The sequence below is a fragment of the Panthera pardus genome, unplaced genomic scaffold (assembly GCF_024362965.1).
Source record: "Panthera pardus isolate Hobbes unplaced genomic scaffold, ASM2436296v1 HiC_scaffold_20, whole genome shotgun sequence".
Taxonomy (NCBI): Eukaryota; Metazoa; Chordata; class Mammalia; order Carnivora; family Felidae; genus Panthera; species Panthera pardus.
This window is the reverse complement of record NW_026526766.1, coordinates 82,343,032-82,360,054: the sequence shown is the minus strand read 5'-3', so window position 1 is coordinate 82,360,054 and position 17,023 is coordinate 82,343,032. Positions and strand designations below refer to the sequence as shown.

The 17,023-nt window shown below is 40.6% G+C and overlaps 1 protein-coding gene across 1 annotated transcript in view; it reads left to right on the top strand.

Moving 5' to 3' along the window:
* Window positions 1-17,023, top strand: part of DENND1A (DENN domain containing 1A) — a 509,944-nt gene that overhangs the window by 270,748 nt on the left and 222,173 nt on the right.

Genomic DNA, 17,023 nt, shown 5'->3' with positions numbered 1-17,023 from the left:
AAAGTTTATCAGCCAATCTCAGTCATAAACATAATAGTTTTAAAGAAACTGGTAGCAAATGTATAAAAAATATAATTCATAATAACTCAGTTGGGTTTATTCCAGAAATGTAAGGTTGATAATATTAGAAAAGTCTGTTCGTATAGCTTACCACATTAACATATTAAAAGGGAAGATTCATAGGGTCACCAATAGACCGAGAAGCATGGTAAGTTCATGAATAGGAAGACAATGTATTTAAGATGCCATTCCACTCTAAAATGATCTATATAGATTGCATACAGTTCCATTGAAAATCCCATTAGGATTTTACACAGTGCTTGGCAAACTGATTCTAAAATTAATGCAGAAAAGTCCAAGGAAGAGCGAAGACATACTTGAAAAAAAAGAATGGGTCATGGAAACTTGCTTTACCCGATATCAACATTTTTTGTAGGGCTGTAGTAATTAAGATGCTAGTAATGCACAGGAATACACAAATCGTCTTGACGGAACAGGATCGACATTGCAGAAACAGGCCATGTGTGTGGGGCTCTCGATAGACAACTGAAGTGGCATTGTAAAATCTGAGGGAATGGATGGAGCTTTCAATAATTGATTATCCACATGGGGAAGAAAAGGGAGACGATTTCTATCTTACACTCTCTGCAAAACCGAATCTTAAATGCGTCAAGGACTTAAGTGTGAAAGGCAAAGTTTTAAAACTTCTAGAAGACAAAATAGAATAATATCTGTGATCTTGGAGTAGGGAGAAATTTAACCAAATAATCCAAAATGTACATTGTATAAAGGAAAAGATTAAAATTGGGAAAGTTTGTTCATTAAAAAATATTCAGAGAATGAAAAGACACATCACAAGCTGGAGTTGAGATATTTGCCATATGTAACAACTGACAGAGTATTAATATCTGAAATATATAAAGAACTGCAGTTGAAAAGCAGAAGACAAGTCTATCAATGGAAACATTGGCCAAAAGCACAAATCGGCATTTCACAGAAGAAAATGGCTAATAAAATATGTGGAAAGATGCTCAACTGCCTTAGTAATCATAGACAAGCAAATTAAAATGACAATGATTAAAATACTAGGTTTGCAAAAATGCGATGTCTGATAAAGTCAAGTGTTCTATTGAAATTGCATTGGGGAATTCATGAACTACTCTGAAAAGTATGTGGCACAATTATTTGCATACACTCAAAACTCAGCACTTCCATCCCTGGGTAGAATTGTGTGTGTTTGTGTGTGTGTACATGTGCATGCATGTGTGTGTGCATACACCTACCTACACGCACTCATTGGTCATTTATAGTGGGGTTTATGTACAAGTATGTTCATAGCAGCATTGGGTCTTTTGTTTTTTAAACCTGGACAGAGGCTGCGTGAACACCAACAGAGAACAGATAAATTATGGTATAGTCATACAATGGAGTCCTGTTATCACTGAAAAAGAACTAAACTACCAACATGATTAGGTCTCTAATACAGACTTTTGAGTGAAAGAAGCTACTGAAGAATATACAGTATGGTTTCATTCACATAAAATTCAAGTAAGAGAAATTAAAAGGGATATTACTTAGGGATACATACAAACTCCATGGGGGCAAAAGATATAACGCAAAATTTAGGTAGCAGTTTCCTCAAAAGGAGTGAAAACAGTATAGTCAGAAAGAGGCATACAAGGGGCATCAGCAGTATTGTTTTCTGTCTTGAGTTTGGTTAGGGAATCAGCAAACTATTCTGTCAGGCGTCCAATAGTAAATATGGCTTTGTAATCCAAACGGTCTTGTAATTACTGGACTACAACCTTATAGTTTACAATCCGTAAACTAGTGGGAGAGCCTGTGTTCCAGCAAAACTTTATTTACAAAAATAGGCAGGACAGACTTGGCCTTCAGGCGGTAGTTTGCCAACCATGAAGCCAGGGTGCTGGATTTCAGATTCTTAAGTTTTGGTTTTTTTTTTTTTTCTTTTAAAAGTTGATTATATGGGAGCACCTGAGTGGCTCAGTCGATTAAGCGTCCAACTTTGGCTCAGGTCATGATCTCACAGTTCATGGGTTTGAGCCCTGCGTTGAGCTCTGTGCTGACAGCTGGGAGTCTGGAGCCTGCTTTGGTTTCTGTGTCTCCCTCTCTCTGCCTGTCCCCCACTCTCACTCTGTCTCTCAAAAGCGAATAAACTTAAAAAAATTTTTTTTTACGTTGATTATATGATATACATAATTTTATATGTATATATATTTCAGAATTTTTGAAAAGTTGAAAAAGAAGATACCAAGCCCCTTCATCATGAAATGTTACAACACAGACATAGAGACAAAGCAGTGCTTATGCAAAGGTTAAGAATTAAAATTGCATGAGATTTGGCAGGGGCACTTCTAGAACCCAGAAGATGGTGCAGCAGTATCTGGTGCTTCTCGGGGAAAAATGATTTCTCACCTGAAATTCCGTGTGTATCTAATGGAAGCCGCTACCATACCTCATCAACCTCCTGAGGTCCCTGTTCCTCCACTCTGCCTTCTCGGTTGTGGATACACCATCAGTTCTCTTGAGGGCCAACCACTCTGCTGATCCACCTGACTTCATTCAACTGGTATTTTTCATGGCCCCATTTTAAGGCAGTGGGGATACAACAGACAAAATCCCTGTCCTCACGAAGCTTACGTTCTAGTAGGCAGACCTTCAGTAAACTAAGTTAAATATATAGTACGGTAGCTAATGATTAATACTAAGGAGCATAATAAAATGAAGAAGGAGACTGAATGGGAAGGGTAAGGCATTGCATTTTTAGGTCGATGGTCAAAGAATGCCTTATTCGGAAGGTGATGCTACAGGTTCCTTCTTACTACCTTAAGAGAATTCCTCTGACATTGAGCTCCTCTCTGATGTGTCTGTTTGCTTCTCTATTGGCTATTCTTAGGAGCTTGCTGATATGGTGGAATAGCTCCCAAACCTCAAAACAAAACTTCCACATCCCCTTTGTCCCATTTTTAGTCTCCCTTTTAGAACAAAATTCCCTGAGAGTTACTTCTATTAAGTGTCTAATTCTTCCCCTCCCCTCTCCCCAGTCTGCTGTTAGGATTTAGCCCCATCCTTTCCACTGAAACCACTTTGTTCAGGGCACCGATGACCTCATATCAAGTAAAATTGAAATGAATTAGTGCTTACAGAGTCCTTAGAATGGAGTCTGGCCTATAGTGTGTGTGTGTGTGTGTGTGTGTGTGTATATAAATATATATTATATATATATAAATATATATATAAGAAGTTAATAACATCTATAATGGGAAGTAAAATACTGTTTAAAATTAGGAAATCGTTATTTAGAAATAGATAAATACTGTGTTGAATGTGAATACTAGGAATTAAGGTTAAGGACTTTTTTTTGAGCTTTTTTTTGAGCTTTTTGTAGTTTTGTTTTATGGCTATACACATGTATCACTTTGACTTAAACTTTTTGTTTAAAAACAGTTGATTTTTAAATAACTTCTGAATTTTGCTGATTGATAGTAGAAACCTCTTTAGGAAGAAGGGGGTGGTTCTTCTTTTATCTCACATGTGGTCAACAGCATCCCAATGTGTAATTTCTCCAGGGATACAGTAGGTGAGCAGACATCAATTTTATCTAAGCCTTTGTACTTCTCCAACTTCAGAATTTAAAGTGGTTTTTTTTTTTTTTTAAGTTTTATTTACTTAAGTAATCTCTGTGCCCAACGTAGGGCTTGAACTCATGACCCTGAGACCAAGAGTTGCCTGCTGTTCCAGCTGAGCCAGCCAGGTGCCCCTAAAGTTTTCTAATTGTTGCCTTTTATTTCCTTAGTAGTGACTTTTCATTGTCTTTTCAATGACACGGGGAATGCAAAGGTTTTAATAGCCTGAGGTTTCTTCTTCTTTTTTTTTTTTTTTAATGTTTATTTGTTTTTGAGAGAGAGACACAGAGCATGAGCAGGAGAGGGGTAGAGAGAGGGAGACACAGAATCTGAAGCAGGCTCCAGGCTCTGAGCTGTCAGCAGAGTCCGACATGGGGCTCGAACTCACAGACTGTGAGATCATGACCTGAGCCCAAGTGGGATGCTTAACCAACTGAGCCACCCAGGTGCCCCTCTTGCCTGAGGTTTCTGATGGCCCTCTCTTGATAAACCAAGATGTGGCCTATCATTACCTTGGCAAACCACATTTTTCTCAATTTTGTTTGATAAGACGTAGGCTTGATCCTCCTCAGGACCATCAAGTATCTGAAAGATGAAAACTGTCGAACACTCCAGAGTGCCATTTTCTATATAGATGACTGTAGATGACTGTGTCAATAGAGATGAACCCAGCAATATTTAGTTCAGAGTCAAGTGATACTCATTTCGGGCTTTTCTTGGTCAATAATGTGATACTCTATATAAGAAAAATGTGAGTTTTTGTTCTCTTTGCTCAGTTAATTCATATTGATTGTTTTCCTTTATAAATGATAAATAGGGAAGGCTTACCTAAATCTTGTTCTCTAATGTAAATACTTCAGTGTGATCTCTTCTGGCACAAAGGCCCCATTTTTCTTCCAGATTTTTATATCTGAATTTAACTCCTGGTGCTTTTTTTTTTGTAAGTCTTATGGATAGCAGGTCGGTCTAAGACAAGACCTTTATGGACATGGTGTCCTGTAATTCCAAGAAGAGTCCTGGAAGATCAGTATTATCCCCATTTCACAGAATGGTTCATCCCCTCAGAGAGATGAAGTAAACTGACCAAGGTTAGGTCCTAGGACCTTAGGGCCTTAGGATGCAGTGTGGCTTTAGGAAAGGGAGAAACAGCCAGGAGGATGATACATACAAATGACTCATAGTCCCTTCACAGCGCTTGCCTTGGGGATCAGGTATGTTTATTGGGTGTCACCTCAAACTATTATCAGAACCCTAGCCGTGGGAACTGTCAAAGGAGCCAGAGGCACATTGTTAAAATATCCTCCCACTGAGGGAATTTGAGAATTCTCCTAGAGAGCCAAAGAAATAGTCTGAGCCCAGTCCGAAGGATAAGGTGGCTGATGGAGCTGGTTAATACTGGTTTGGGTAAAAAATAAGTCCCTGATTGTATAGTAATTAGAGGAACTTCTTGTGTAGCTTGTAAATCGTTCCAAGACTGCCAAAGAGGTGTGTTGACCGCATCAGTGGACTAAGTGTGTAGAACGCCCTCATTCAGATTCATACCCCTGTGTTTTATAAGGGAGGTCCCCGGTTCTCCCTCACACCCTGTTAAAATTCTTCTAAGTTAACCTTTTTCAACCACCTACGATGTGCCGGGCATTGTGCTAATCCTGTGTGTGTGTGTTCATTAGTTTTTGCAGCAACCCTAGGAGCTAGTTGGTTGGTTCTCTTCTCCCTTTGCAGATGAGAGTATCTGGCCCTGGGAAGGTTGCAGTGTCTTGTCTAAGATGCTTGTCTCTGCCAGCAGAGATGGGATGGAAACCCATCACCTTTGAATGCACATTCAGAACATTTTATTTCAGATTTTGTAAGCACTTGCTATATGCCTGGCCCCACCCAGCACCAGGGAAAAAGAAGGGCGATACGTGAATTTCTAACTGACGCACTCGCCCATGAGCACTGCTCAGATTGAACCCACTGTGTCTGTGGTTGTTACATTCACCCGTCCACTAGCCTCACCCCAGCCGTGAGCGCGGCCTTGGTGGGTCCCTGGGCGGTATCTTCCCCAATTCACTGTGGCTTCAGGCCTCTATTACTGCAGTTCCTGTCAGCCCCTGGGCATCTTGGCCCTAATCGCTCCTTCTATAATTTAGGGGTAGTGCAAGAAGTTTTGTAAACCGAGACTATCCAGTAAATGATGACAAAGGCATATTTACTTTCTAAAGGAAAGTATTTTATTTGTTTTAATTAATTAATTTGTTTTATTCAGCGGACTTGTTTTTAATGTTTATTTATTTTTGAGAGAGAGAGAGAGAGAGAGGGAGCGTGAGCAGGGGAAGGTCAGAGAGGGAGGGAGACGCAGAATCCAAAGCAGGCTCCAGGCTCCAAGCTATCAACAAAGAGCCCAGTGCGGGGCTCGAACTCACGAAATGTGAGATCATGACCTGAGCTGAAGTCAGGCGCTTAACTGACTGAGCCACCCAGGCGCCCCTCAGCAGACGTTTTTTAAAACAATTTCTGAGGAAGGAAGCACAGTTTAGTGACAAGACCATCACCTAATTAATTGAGCCTCCACATCTAATTATTTGTGTAGTACTCACAACTATGAAAAGAATGGTTACTTTTCTGATAGTACCTCATTTAGGGGAGAAAAAACCCCAAATGTCTTCTCCCTGTCAGTTTCTTCCTAAGTGTAGTGGTGGAGGACGTGGGTGAGTGATACTGAGTGTCGTAGGTGTGCAGAGACGGGTACCTTCCCAACCTTGCCCCAGTCCCATCCCACCCACTCCCGCTAACAGCATCCATTTACCTTGGTGCCACCTGGTCTCGTCACCTAAGAGGGCCAGTTTGTGCACGAGGCTGTTTTTTCAGACTTGGCTTCATTTTCGCTCCTTTCCTGATGAACTCCACCTGTTCCTGACTATGCCAGCCTGTGTCATGGGACGGGTACCCGAATGATGTGTGTAAAGCTTTCCTAGCTCTCCTGGCCTAGAAATAACTAATCCTGTTTGCTTATCTGCAGCTCTTGAAGCAGAGAGGAGAGTGGCAGTTTAAGAAGGTTGGAAATACTGGACCGGAGCCAGGCCCTCTCTGCCTGCACACTCCACTCTGCATGTTCCAGCCGTAGGAACAAACTGCATTATTTTGTTTCAAACTGTGCTCAAGGGAAGCCAAGACCTTGTAACTGGAAACTTACCAAACAGAGAATTCTAAGACTAAATTTAGTGTTCTATTTAAAAAATAAAATAAAATCGAACATTTTGTTTGTTCATCTTTTATATGTTAAAAAAAGAGAGATTAACCTAGTTCACACTAACAACCTAAGAAGAGTATTCAAAGAAGTGAGAAGAAAACTAATCCTCTTGGTGAAGAGGGAAATCCTTCACAAAATGTAATGAAGTGGCGTGAAATACAGACTCTGCAGCCAAACTCTCAAACAGCGTAGCCTCTCTAATCTTCATCACATAAAATTTTATTGTGGCTCAGAGAATATTAAAAACTTAGAAAGAAATGAAAGGAACTTCCACTGGCAGGAAGTAGGAGAGAAAAGATTGGTATGTTTTCTTTATGTGGGTTTTTCTCTGGTTTTGAAACGTAAATACAATTACCTGCTTTTTGAGCTGTGTTCTTCATTTAATTACGTGTGCATTGGTTTTCTCCTGTTCATGTTGAGCTGTAACTAGAAAGAAGAACCTGGAGATGTTACAGCGGCTACGTAATATAGAATCAACCGTTTAATTTGTGAGACTTGAAAAATTGCTGTGATTCCGGGGCGCCGGGGTGGCTCAGTCGGTTAAGCGTCTGACTTGGCTTCAGGTCATGATCTCACGGCTCTCGAGTTCAAACCCTGCTTCAGGCTCTGTGCTGACAGCTCAGAGCCTGGAGCCTGCTGGATTCTGTGTCTCCCTCTCTCTCTGCCCCTCCCTGGCTCACGCTCTCTTTTTCAAAAATAAGAAAATATTAAAAAAAAAATTGCTGTGATTCAACCAACCCTGGGATCCCTAACTAGTTCTTGCTGTACCTCTCCTGCTTCTGCTCCCATTGCTTCGGTAAGCATCAAGCACCTGCTTTAGACGAGATACAGGATTCAGATTGCTAGTGATTCCCAAATGCTCATCCGTGGGTTATTTGTGTTAGAATGGCCCAGAGTACTCGTCTAAAAATTCAGTGTTTTGGCCACCATCTCCAGACATTCTGGTTCGTAAGGTCTAGCACGAAATCACAAAAGTCTATTTTTTTTTTTAACGTTCCTTAAATGATTGATACACAGCCAGATTCGGAAACAGTGAATAGACTGTTCTCTAAGACAAAAACAATATTTTTACTTTGAATACTGTTATTTTGCCTCATTAGACTAATTTTCATTTTGAGGCTGCATAATGGAGGCCGATTAAGTTTGTTTAGAAGACGTGAGCATAGACTGGCACTAAAAAATTCTTTGTTTCCATGTTTCTCTTTAGGAGAGCTTTGATTTTGGCACTAGTGAGTCTAGGATGGGACACAGCTAAGTATAACCTATTTAAGCTGTCAGTAATGTTGGTTGCTGATGCATTCCGCGGTTGTAATTTGGGGTGCATGTGTATAAAGAAGACCTAGAGAGGTGATGTTTCTTTCCAGCCATTGCATTGAGAGCACAGCAGAGAATTTTATTTATTATTTTAGTGGTGTGGTCAATTTGTGAAATAGTATATTCTTTAGGTTATAGGACTGATTATAGCTTATTTTTTGTTATGCCTCTTCTGAACCAAATCTCTACCCCAAAGCACTAAGGCGTAATGTATTCAAGTCATTGGTATCTTAATATGCTTGAAAAGCCCTAAATGGCACCCATGTTGGCAGATGTCATATTGATGTTGTTAAAGAAATTTGAGCACCTACCAGGTGCTAAGTCAGCAAGAACAAGGAGTCCTGATTTCCTGCGGTGTCTGGAGGCTGAAAGTGTGGTCACTTTGAGCTAGAGCCTGATGCGAGATTAGGCTGTGCTGTTGGGTTGCTACAGATCTTATGAAAACTCACATTTTTTCTCTTTTGCTATCTTGATAGCTATGTAGTCTGCCAGCTAGATGATTCAGCCAGCGTGCTGGTGATCTTTTCCCAAGAAAAAGGACAGCAGGGCTGGATGAGAGAGTACCAGACTTCAAATCAGGATGGTGATGTTCAGTTCCTACCTGTGTACTTAATCCTGCCTACCCATCTGGTCTTGGGCCACTTACTTGATTTTTCTGAATCTTTCTGTCCTTTTCTTTTAAAAATGGGGATAGTATTGGGGCGCCTGGGTGGCTCATTCAGTTGAGTGTTTAACTCTTGATCTCGGCTCAGGTCATGATCTCATGGTTTGTGGGTTTGAGCCCCACATCAGGCTTTGTGCACTGACCACACGGACAGAGCATTCTCCCTCTCTCCCTGTCTCTGCCCTTGCCCCCACTCTGAGCTCTGTCTCTCTCAAATAAACTTTAAAGAAATAAAATAAAAATGGGGACAGTAGTAACACCCACCTTAGGGTTGTTGAAAGAATTCAGTGGTCGTAGATATGAAAGCACGCTGCCCAGTGCTGGCTACATACTGCCCAGTCAGCAGAAGTAAGTGGGCTCCAAAGGGCAGCCAACTCTGATTTGACTTTTAGAAGTAAAGAAGGCTGTAGAGATCCTGGAAGTGTTGTGAGGATTTAATTTGTATAAACGGTAATAGTAGATGTTGAATGAATCTAGGCAACAGAGGATAGTCATGGCAACTCATGAGGTTTTCCATATCTACCCACTTCTCATTAGTCACTTAGTCATTGACTAAATTGTCATTTCTTGTTCAAGTCTCCACAGTCATGACTACATAGAGATTGAATGGCCTAAAAAGTTGCTCTATTTACTTGACCCGGTGTTACCACATGACCAGGCTTCCAGGGAGAGGTCTAGCAGCTTCCTGTCTGCATCCTACCAGGCTCTGATTTCTCTGTCTCTCTCTGTCTCTCTGTCTCTCTCTCACTCTCTCTCCCTCTCTCTCTCTCTCTCTCTCTCTGAAGTAGACCTGATTCTTGCCCCAGGCAGAATTAATGATTCCTTCTTCATAGGCTAACACACTTGAACCTCTATCATAGCACCTCTTTCATAATGCCTTTGTGTTGAAGTTGATTGTTGGCATTTTGATCTTTCTCTCTCTATTTTGAATTGCTTGAGGGCATGGCTCGTACACATAGTGGATTCTCAGTAATTGTCAGATTAATACAGATCCTAGCACAGAGGCAGTTTCCTGTGAGTTAAGAGCACAGGCTCCAGAGCTAGACTCCCTAAGTTCATATCCTAGCTCTGGCACTAGCTCTGTGACCTTGCACAAGCTCCTTAAGTATGTAGTCACCTTAGTTTCCTCATCTGTAAAGTGGGGACACTGCGGCTACCCACCTTACAGTGGTATTATGAAGATGAGATGAGTATATAGAAACACTTAGTACAGTGCTTGGCGGTAGTGAATACAGAGGAAGTGGTCGTGGTGGCTAGAGCATGGCTTCAATCTGTCTGAGTTGACTGGTACTTTCTAAGGTTGGATTTGCCTGAAAAAATGCTACAGGGGCGATTCTCCCCACCCCTCATGCCTACATATCTAGTAACTCCCACCACCTGAGGTTTCCTCAGTTTCTTCACGTGTGGCGACCCGAGAGATGGGTACTCATGATTCCATGTTCAGTTACACCATCTTTCTTTTTAAAAAAATGTGATCCTTTATTAGAGCATTAGTGTAAATTGGCTAAACATAAATGAAGAGCTTAGGAATATTTTCAAAGCACTGTTAATATCCACTTACCCAAGAATTGAGGCGGCACATTTCTTTTTGGGTGCCAGCTTGGATCCATTGGCAACGGTTGCGTGGTTGGAGGAATCTTCAGGCCGTGGCCTGACTCCGTAGGTACTCATGTCCATCAGGCACAGAATGGAAGACAGTACCCTGCCGTCCCTGTGTTTAAATGAATTATCAATCCCCATGTAACTTTGCCTTTTTCTCTTTCACTTTCCTCACTCTTGGTGCTAGGGGCCTATTGACATAATAGTTTACCATCCCGTAGCTTCTGCCCCTGCCTTGGAAGCTAGAGCTTTACTATGGCAGTTTCAGTTGCTTTGATAGTTTGAAGTGTCAAATCTTGACACAAAAGCTTATTGTCCTGGCTAATAACTTACTCTAATTACTTTACCTAGTAGATAGCTTTAAAAAAAAAAAAAAAAAAAAAATGGGAGCCAGAAGTAGTTAAGCAGGGCATCGCCTGAGAAAGCTTCCTCTTGACTGGCTGCTCCTGCTCTCAGAGGAACGCACTCTGCTTGACTCCATGTTGGTGGGTTGCTTTTTTTTTCCTTTCCCCAGAGGATAGTGGAGAAACAAGAGGTAGGATGAGTTCCATCCAACTAAAAGAGAAACTACTGGAAGAAAGATTGTCTCCACCCCCTGCAAAAAAATAAAATAAAGAAGCATTACATTTTGGCTTCTAAGAAAAGCAGGACTTTCTTTGCTCTTTTCCCTCTTTCCACGCACATGTCTGGCATCTGTCTAGACCAGCTGAAGGTCTTTGATTTCTGAGCCCTTATAAGTTGTCTTTATGTTAAAGCATCTTTGATAGTTTCTTAAAAGCCAACTCTTCCCTCACTAAATATAGTAAACACAATGTGATCATAGCTGAACCGTTTGTAATGAAAGGTTTTTCTGATACCCTTGGAAGGGTTGAGTAGATTAACTTTCATAGATCCTGCAAAAAACCTTTTTGTTGATTTCATTGTGGGTTTTCTATTTGAGAATAAGTAAAAATCAAAAACAAACGAAATCCACAACACTATTTGATTCACGGCACCGTTTATTTCCTGATGACTACAAAGGTGGTTTATAATTACACAGAAGAATCTAGTTCTCAAACTGAGAGAGCTGACAACTTCTACAAGGCATACAACATTTTCTGCAACTGTCCTGCTTTGGAAAGTTCTTGGTTGAAATGAGTCGACCTAAAAATGCCCTATCTTTAAAGTTAGAAATCTGGTATTCTTTCTGTACTCTGTGTTTGTTTGTAATCAGTTTCCTGGTGTTTGGCTTCAGAGGGGAGATCCAGATGCTGCCTCTGACTAACCCCGTGATGAAGCAGGTGTCAGTTTGATCTTTCCTGAGTTCTAGGCTGTGAAGAGGGACTGTGCCCATCTGATTGTCTGTCAGCCTTCGGAACTCAGAATCTCAATACCTTTTAGAGATGTGCAGCTTCAATTGTGATCTCTTAAGCAATTACAATTTGTTAAATGTCTGGTAATTTTGCCTGCCGTTCCTCATGATGTGAAGCTGAAGGCATCCTAACATTCCCCAGCATTTGCTCAGCACCTGCTCTGTGTCCAGCATAGTAAGAGATGAGGAAGGGAAATCCAATGTGGTCTCTGCCCTTGAGGAACTCACATCTTTGGTTTCACGCCCCTGGTCTCCTAAGATCATCTACCTCTGAGATATCCAGAGTGTTGGGGGTCAAGCACAGAGGAAGGCTGTGCCCTCCACAGTCAGGTGATAAGGCTGCAGTGGTTCTGAGGTAGCACATGAATTCCAGGTGGACCCCTATAACTGTAGACACGAAAAAGCAAGACTAGCTTTGAGACAGACCCTGTTTTACTTCGTCAGTCATAGCTTAGTCAGTATAGCTGAGGAAGGTGAGCTGGGGAAAAGGGGGCACATTCTTCACGTCAAAGGATGGCAGTTCCTCTAGATCAGAAATTGTCAGAGCTGGAAGAGGGCACAGAGATTACCGAGTCCAACTTCTTGTTTTCCATGTAGGTAAAATTGAGACCCAGGAGAGGAAGCAGCTTGCTCAGATCAAAAAGAGTTAATGGAAGCTCCATGGAAGTATATGAAAGGGAACATGACAGAAAGCCGGGCTTTCAAATAGGTGTGCCAGATTGGGGTATAAGCCTTTCCATTTGACCAACAATCATTACGCCACTGTCTAGAATTTCCAGTGGATTGAAGACAGCATAACACTTTAGTTAAGTATAACTAATCCCCAGGAAATTATCACATCTGTGTTTGTTTTAAAAATGATTATTTTCTGTTAATTGGCACTTTACCAGATGATTTGGTCATCTAACAGCAAGGCAAATGTATTTCTACATAACGTGGCCATACTGATAGGAACAGTATCTTGCCTAACTCAGAATCCTCAGTATGATGTGTAGACACAGTGTAGACACTCAGAAATTTTTTTAGTCAACTTACATGTTGTGGAAACACAGCGGCTATTATAGCCTGACAGACCTGGACGTGAGTCCCAGTTCTGTCACTTATGAGCTGTGTGGCTTTGGGCAAGCTATTTCATCTTTGAGGCTGTTTCCATGTCTGAAATGTGGTGATGAGTGTATATGTATGTAAACCTGCACACTTCTTAAACAATACTTTGCAATATCCTAAAATCCCCAACATGGTACCTGGCACATAACACTGTTGGGATTCCTTTTTTTTTTTTTCTTTCCATGGAGAGAGTCTTACTTTTGTTTCATGTTGAACTGCTAAGCTGCCATTAGGAATCTTTACACCCCCCCCCCACACACACACACTCTCTCTCTCTCTCTCTTTGTGATTTTTCCAGCTCTATCATTGATCACTCTTCATGTCCTATCCCTATTGCCTTCTTTCTTTCTCTCCCTTTGCCTCAGAGAAAACTAATGGAGCCATACAGAAAGCTCCAAGATAGAACTGACCTTGTGCACCTTTAATTGAGGACAGAATTTACTAAAAGTGCGTCTAGAAACCCACCAGTGGTTTACTTTACAATCTGTGTCCTGGCTAGACTGGCTGTTGGCTGTATAATTTGTCTAGTTTTGTCTGGAGTCTTAGACTATTCAGCTGCTTCAGGGCAAAATCTTTTGGGGTGTCATTAAATGGGATTGATAATTGGCTTCTGATGAATATTCATTGTGACTAATGACTTTGGGCAAATTTTACACATACTATCTTTCTATTCTCCCACTGAGTGAGATTTTGATAGGATCATTTTCTTCAACTTGCACTTCAATTAAATATTCACAATGCCCCTTTGTTGCCTATAATCCAAATTGTATACTTCCATTACTTTAAAATTTTGTATTCTTTAAGGAACGAGCATAGGCTTTTAGGAACCTTAGTTTTAAAAATGGAGTTGGCCTTAGAGGTGTTTTTAAATTAAGTGGCTGATGATAATTTATGGGATATAATGTTATTTCTGATGAAGCTCTGATAAATCCCAACACTTTTCTTGTGGTTGCCTCACCACTATTCCTAAGTAACGATGTACATTGTTTTGCCACTTAGTGTTTTGGAAAAGAGTCAAACAGTTTTCCTGTTTGTTTGTTTTCGTAATCAAATGGGTAAATGCATTTTACTTCAATTGCAGAGATTTGGCCTTTAGAAAACTCCCAATGAAGATGATGATGAAACACCTTAAAAGTTTGATTTTTATGAGAGATAGGTAATTTTAAAATCTTGACATTTAACTTTTAGGGTTTTTGTTTTTTGTTTTTTTAAGGAAAAGGAGACATGAAAAGAACATTGTCTGGAGCTAAGATCTCTGCCACTTTATTGCTTGAAATAGGATTTTGACTCAAACCAACTTAAGCTAAAGAGAGGCAGGGAATCAAGTTCTATCTCAACCAGGAACATTCTATTGAATGACTTTTTCAAAGAGAATTACAAGTGAATTCGTGTGATGGGGACATCTTATGTTTGTATGTCACCTTATAGATTTTGAAGGGCTTTTACTTACTTATTTGATGTGTTGCAGAGTTATAGAATAGACATTTGTTGAATGAATGGATGAATGAATCCATTGACACGATTTCCCAAAAGTGGCATATTTGTGTGTCTGGGCTTGCCGTTATTGTTTTGGAATTTGAGTCATATACCCCACTCTGTGAGACTCATGGAAATGTTAGTCCGATAGTGGAAAGCCAGGCCACTATCTTTATATTGTGAGTATATTTTAAGTTGGAATTGTTTTTTTATTTATGGAAGAAACATTGCATTAACTTCCACCTACATCTGTGCTGTGCCACTGAGAGAACATGGGGAAGAAGAGAGACATGGTCTTTCTGGGCCTTACAGTGAGAGGACAAATATGCAGACAGGTCTAGTCCCATTAATAATGGGGGCTTACACCCAGGAGAGCCATGAGGGGAATGCAGTGCTTTCGCAGAGACCCAGAAGAGGAGGAGTTTGCTAGGGGCACAGATCCAGGAAAGGAGTACATAGCTACTCCTAAGTCTGAAATGATTTATTCAAAGGATAAAGTTGGAGAAGGCAGTAAAGACCATGGAGCTGCTCTACAGGTAGACTGAAAGTTGATGGAGACAGGCCTGCTCCAGACGTGCCCCCAAAGTCTCCAAGTAGGATGTGACATGACCGGACCTGCATTTTAGGATGAGTACTTTGGCAGCTGGTTAAAGTATGGCAGGAAGAGCTGGGGCCCAAAGCCAGGGTAGCCCTCCGGCCTGACTTCAGGGTGCAGTTGGAGTGAAGTTTGTTCATTTTCCATTCATACGACACCAGCAAAGATTTTTCATCTCTTCTAACCCCGAAGAGATTAGTCATGTAAAACGTGACAGCCTTCTTTATATGGAATCCTACTGAAATGGGTTGAGAAGGGATGGATTAAACCTACAAGCCTTGGCGGAGTCGCTGGGAACAGCTCTTGAGAGCTTGCTGGATCAGCTCCTGTTCATGACATGTACCTGATTTAAAGAACAGGGTCTGGAGGGAAAAGGAGGCGGGGGAGAAAGTAGCGGCCCTGGATTTAATACACAGCTCTCACAACTGTGAAACATCAGCAGAATATCCAATTTAAAGCTGTTCATGTTACACTAACCTCTGGGATTCTTTTAACTGGGCCTTGGCACGTCACTCTTTCGCCACGTAAATGTCCTTCTGTCAGCAAAGGCCAGTTAACAGCTTCCAAAAGAAGCAAAGTCCTCATGGGAACAGGCTTCCCAGAAACCAAAGAAACATTAAAGAAGAAAGGCAGAGAGAAACATGTGTTGTTGGCTTTTGTCGCTTCATAGCCATATCTCCAAAGGTGTTGGGTTTTTTCCTTCTATATTGAATTTTGTAGCAATTTTATTCCATTATATCTTTGTCCCTAATTTTTAATTCTCTCAAATCCTCATATGATGTGTCTAGCTCTTAAGAAAAAGAAGGAATATGTCAAAAGAAGACGGAGCGGAAGGATTAGTCAATAAACAGTGTTGGGGCAATTGATTAACTATGTGGAAAAAATAAATTCTCACCTCCGTCCTTAAACCTAAATTAATTCCAGATGGATCAAAGAGTTAAATACTGGGGAAGAATTTGGAGGACTTTCTTAGTATAACAGCAGTAGAAACCATCATGAAGGAAAAGATTTGTCTGTGTAATTATTTAAGCCTTCTCTTCCCCCAGAAGTGCAAAGGAAATTACAGAAGGATAAATTATTTTCAGGAATGTTACAAAGGATTAGCATCCTTTGTATATCCAGTGTTTGCTTGTAAATTACTTTTTCAAAATACTAATGCTCAAAATACTAAGAATGCGAACAGACCATTTACCTAAGAAATATTACCAAGAACAGTGACAAGAGGTTAAGCCTTAGTCATGATCAGAGGAATAAGAAGAAAATCCAGATAGATACACTTTCAAAGCTACTAACTTGACTACGTTCTTAGTGCTGGTGAAGTATGGAGAGAACATTCTAGTACATGGCTGGGGGAGTGCAAAGAGACTCCATTCTTTATTATTACATTTATTATATTATAGTTATTAAGTGCCTTAAAATATTTATAACCTTTGTCTCTGAATCCTATATTTAGGAACCATGTATAAAAAGTATTGACATGGGGCAGACTGAGTGGCTCAGTCTGTTAAGCGTCTGACTCTTGATTCAGCTCAGGTCATGATCTCATTGGTTCGTGGGATTGAGCCCTGCATCAGGCTCTGTGCTAACAGCATGGAGTCTGCTTGGGATTCTCTCTCTCCCTCTCTCTCTCTCTGCCCCTCCCCTGCTCAGGCTCTCTGTCTCAAATAAATAAATTAAAAAAAAAAAAAAAAGTATGGACATGATCTGATTATATAACATAATGGTGGGAGAGTAGTTAAATGTAGTTTGGGAAATTCACTGAGTGTCATTAGAAGATAATGTTTTCTAAGAATATTTGAGGACGTGGGAAAATGCCAGCAAATAAACATAAACTTAAAAAAAAGTAAACGAGCACTGTATTTACAGTAATCCTATGTATGTGCCTATGGAAAAGGAAATAAAGGAAAAGGAAATAGAAGTGCCTATGTATGTAATACCCCAAAATGTCAAGTTATTTTCAGATGGTGAAGACTTTTATTTTCTTTTATCCCTTTTCTCCATTTTCTAAAACTTTTACTGTCCATTGTGCATTAGCCTC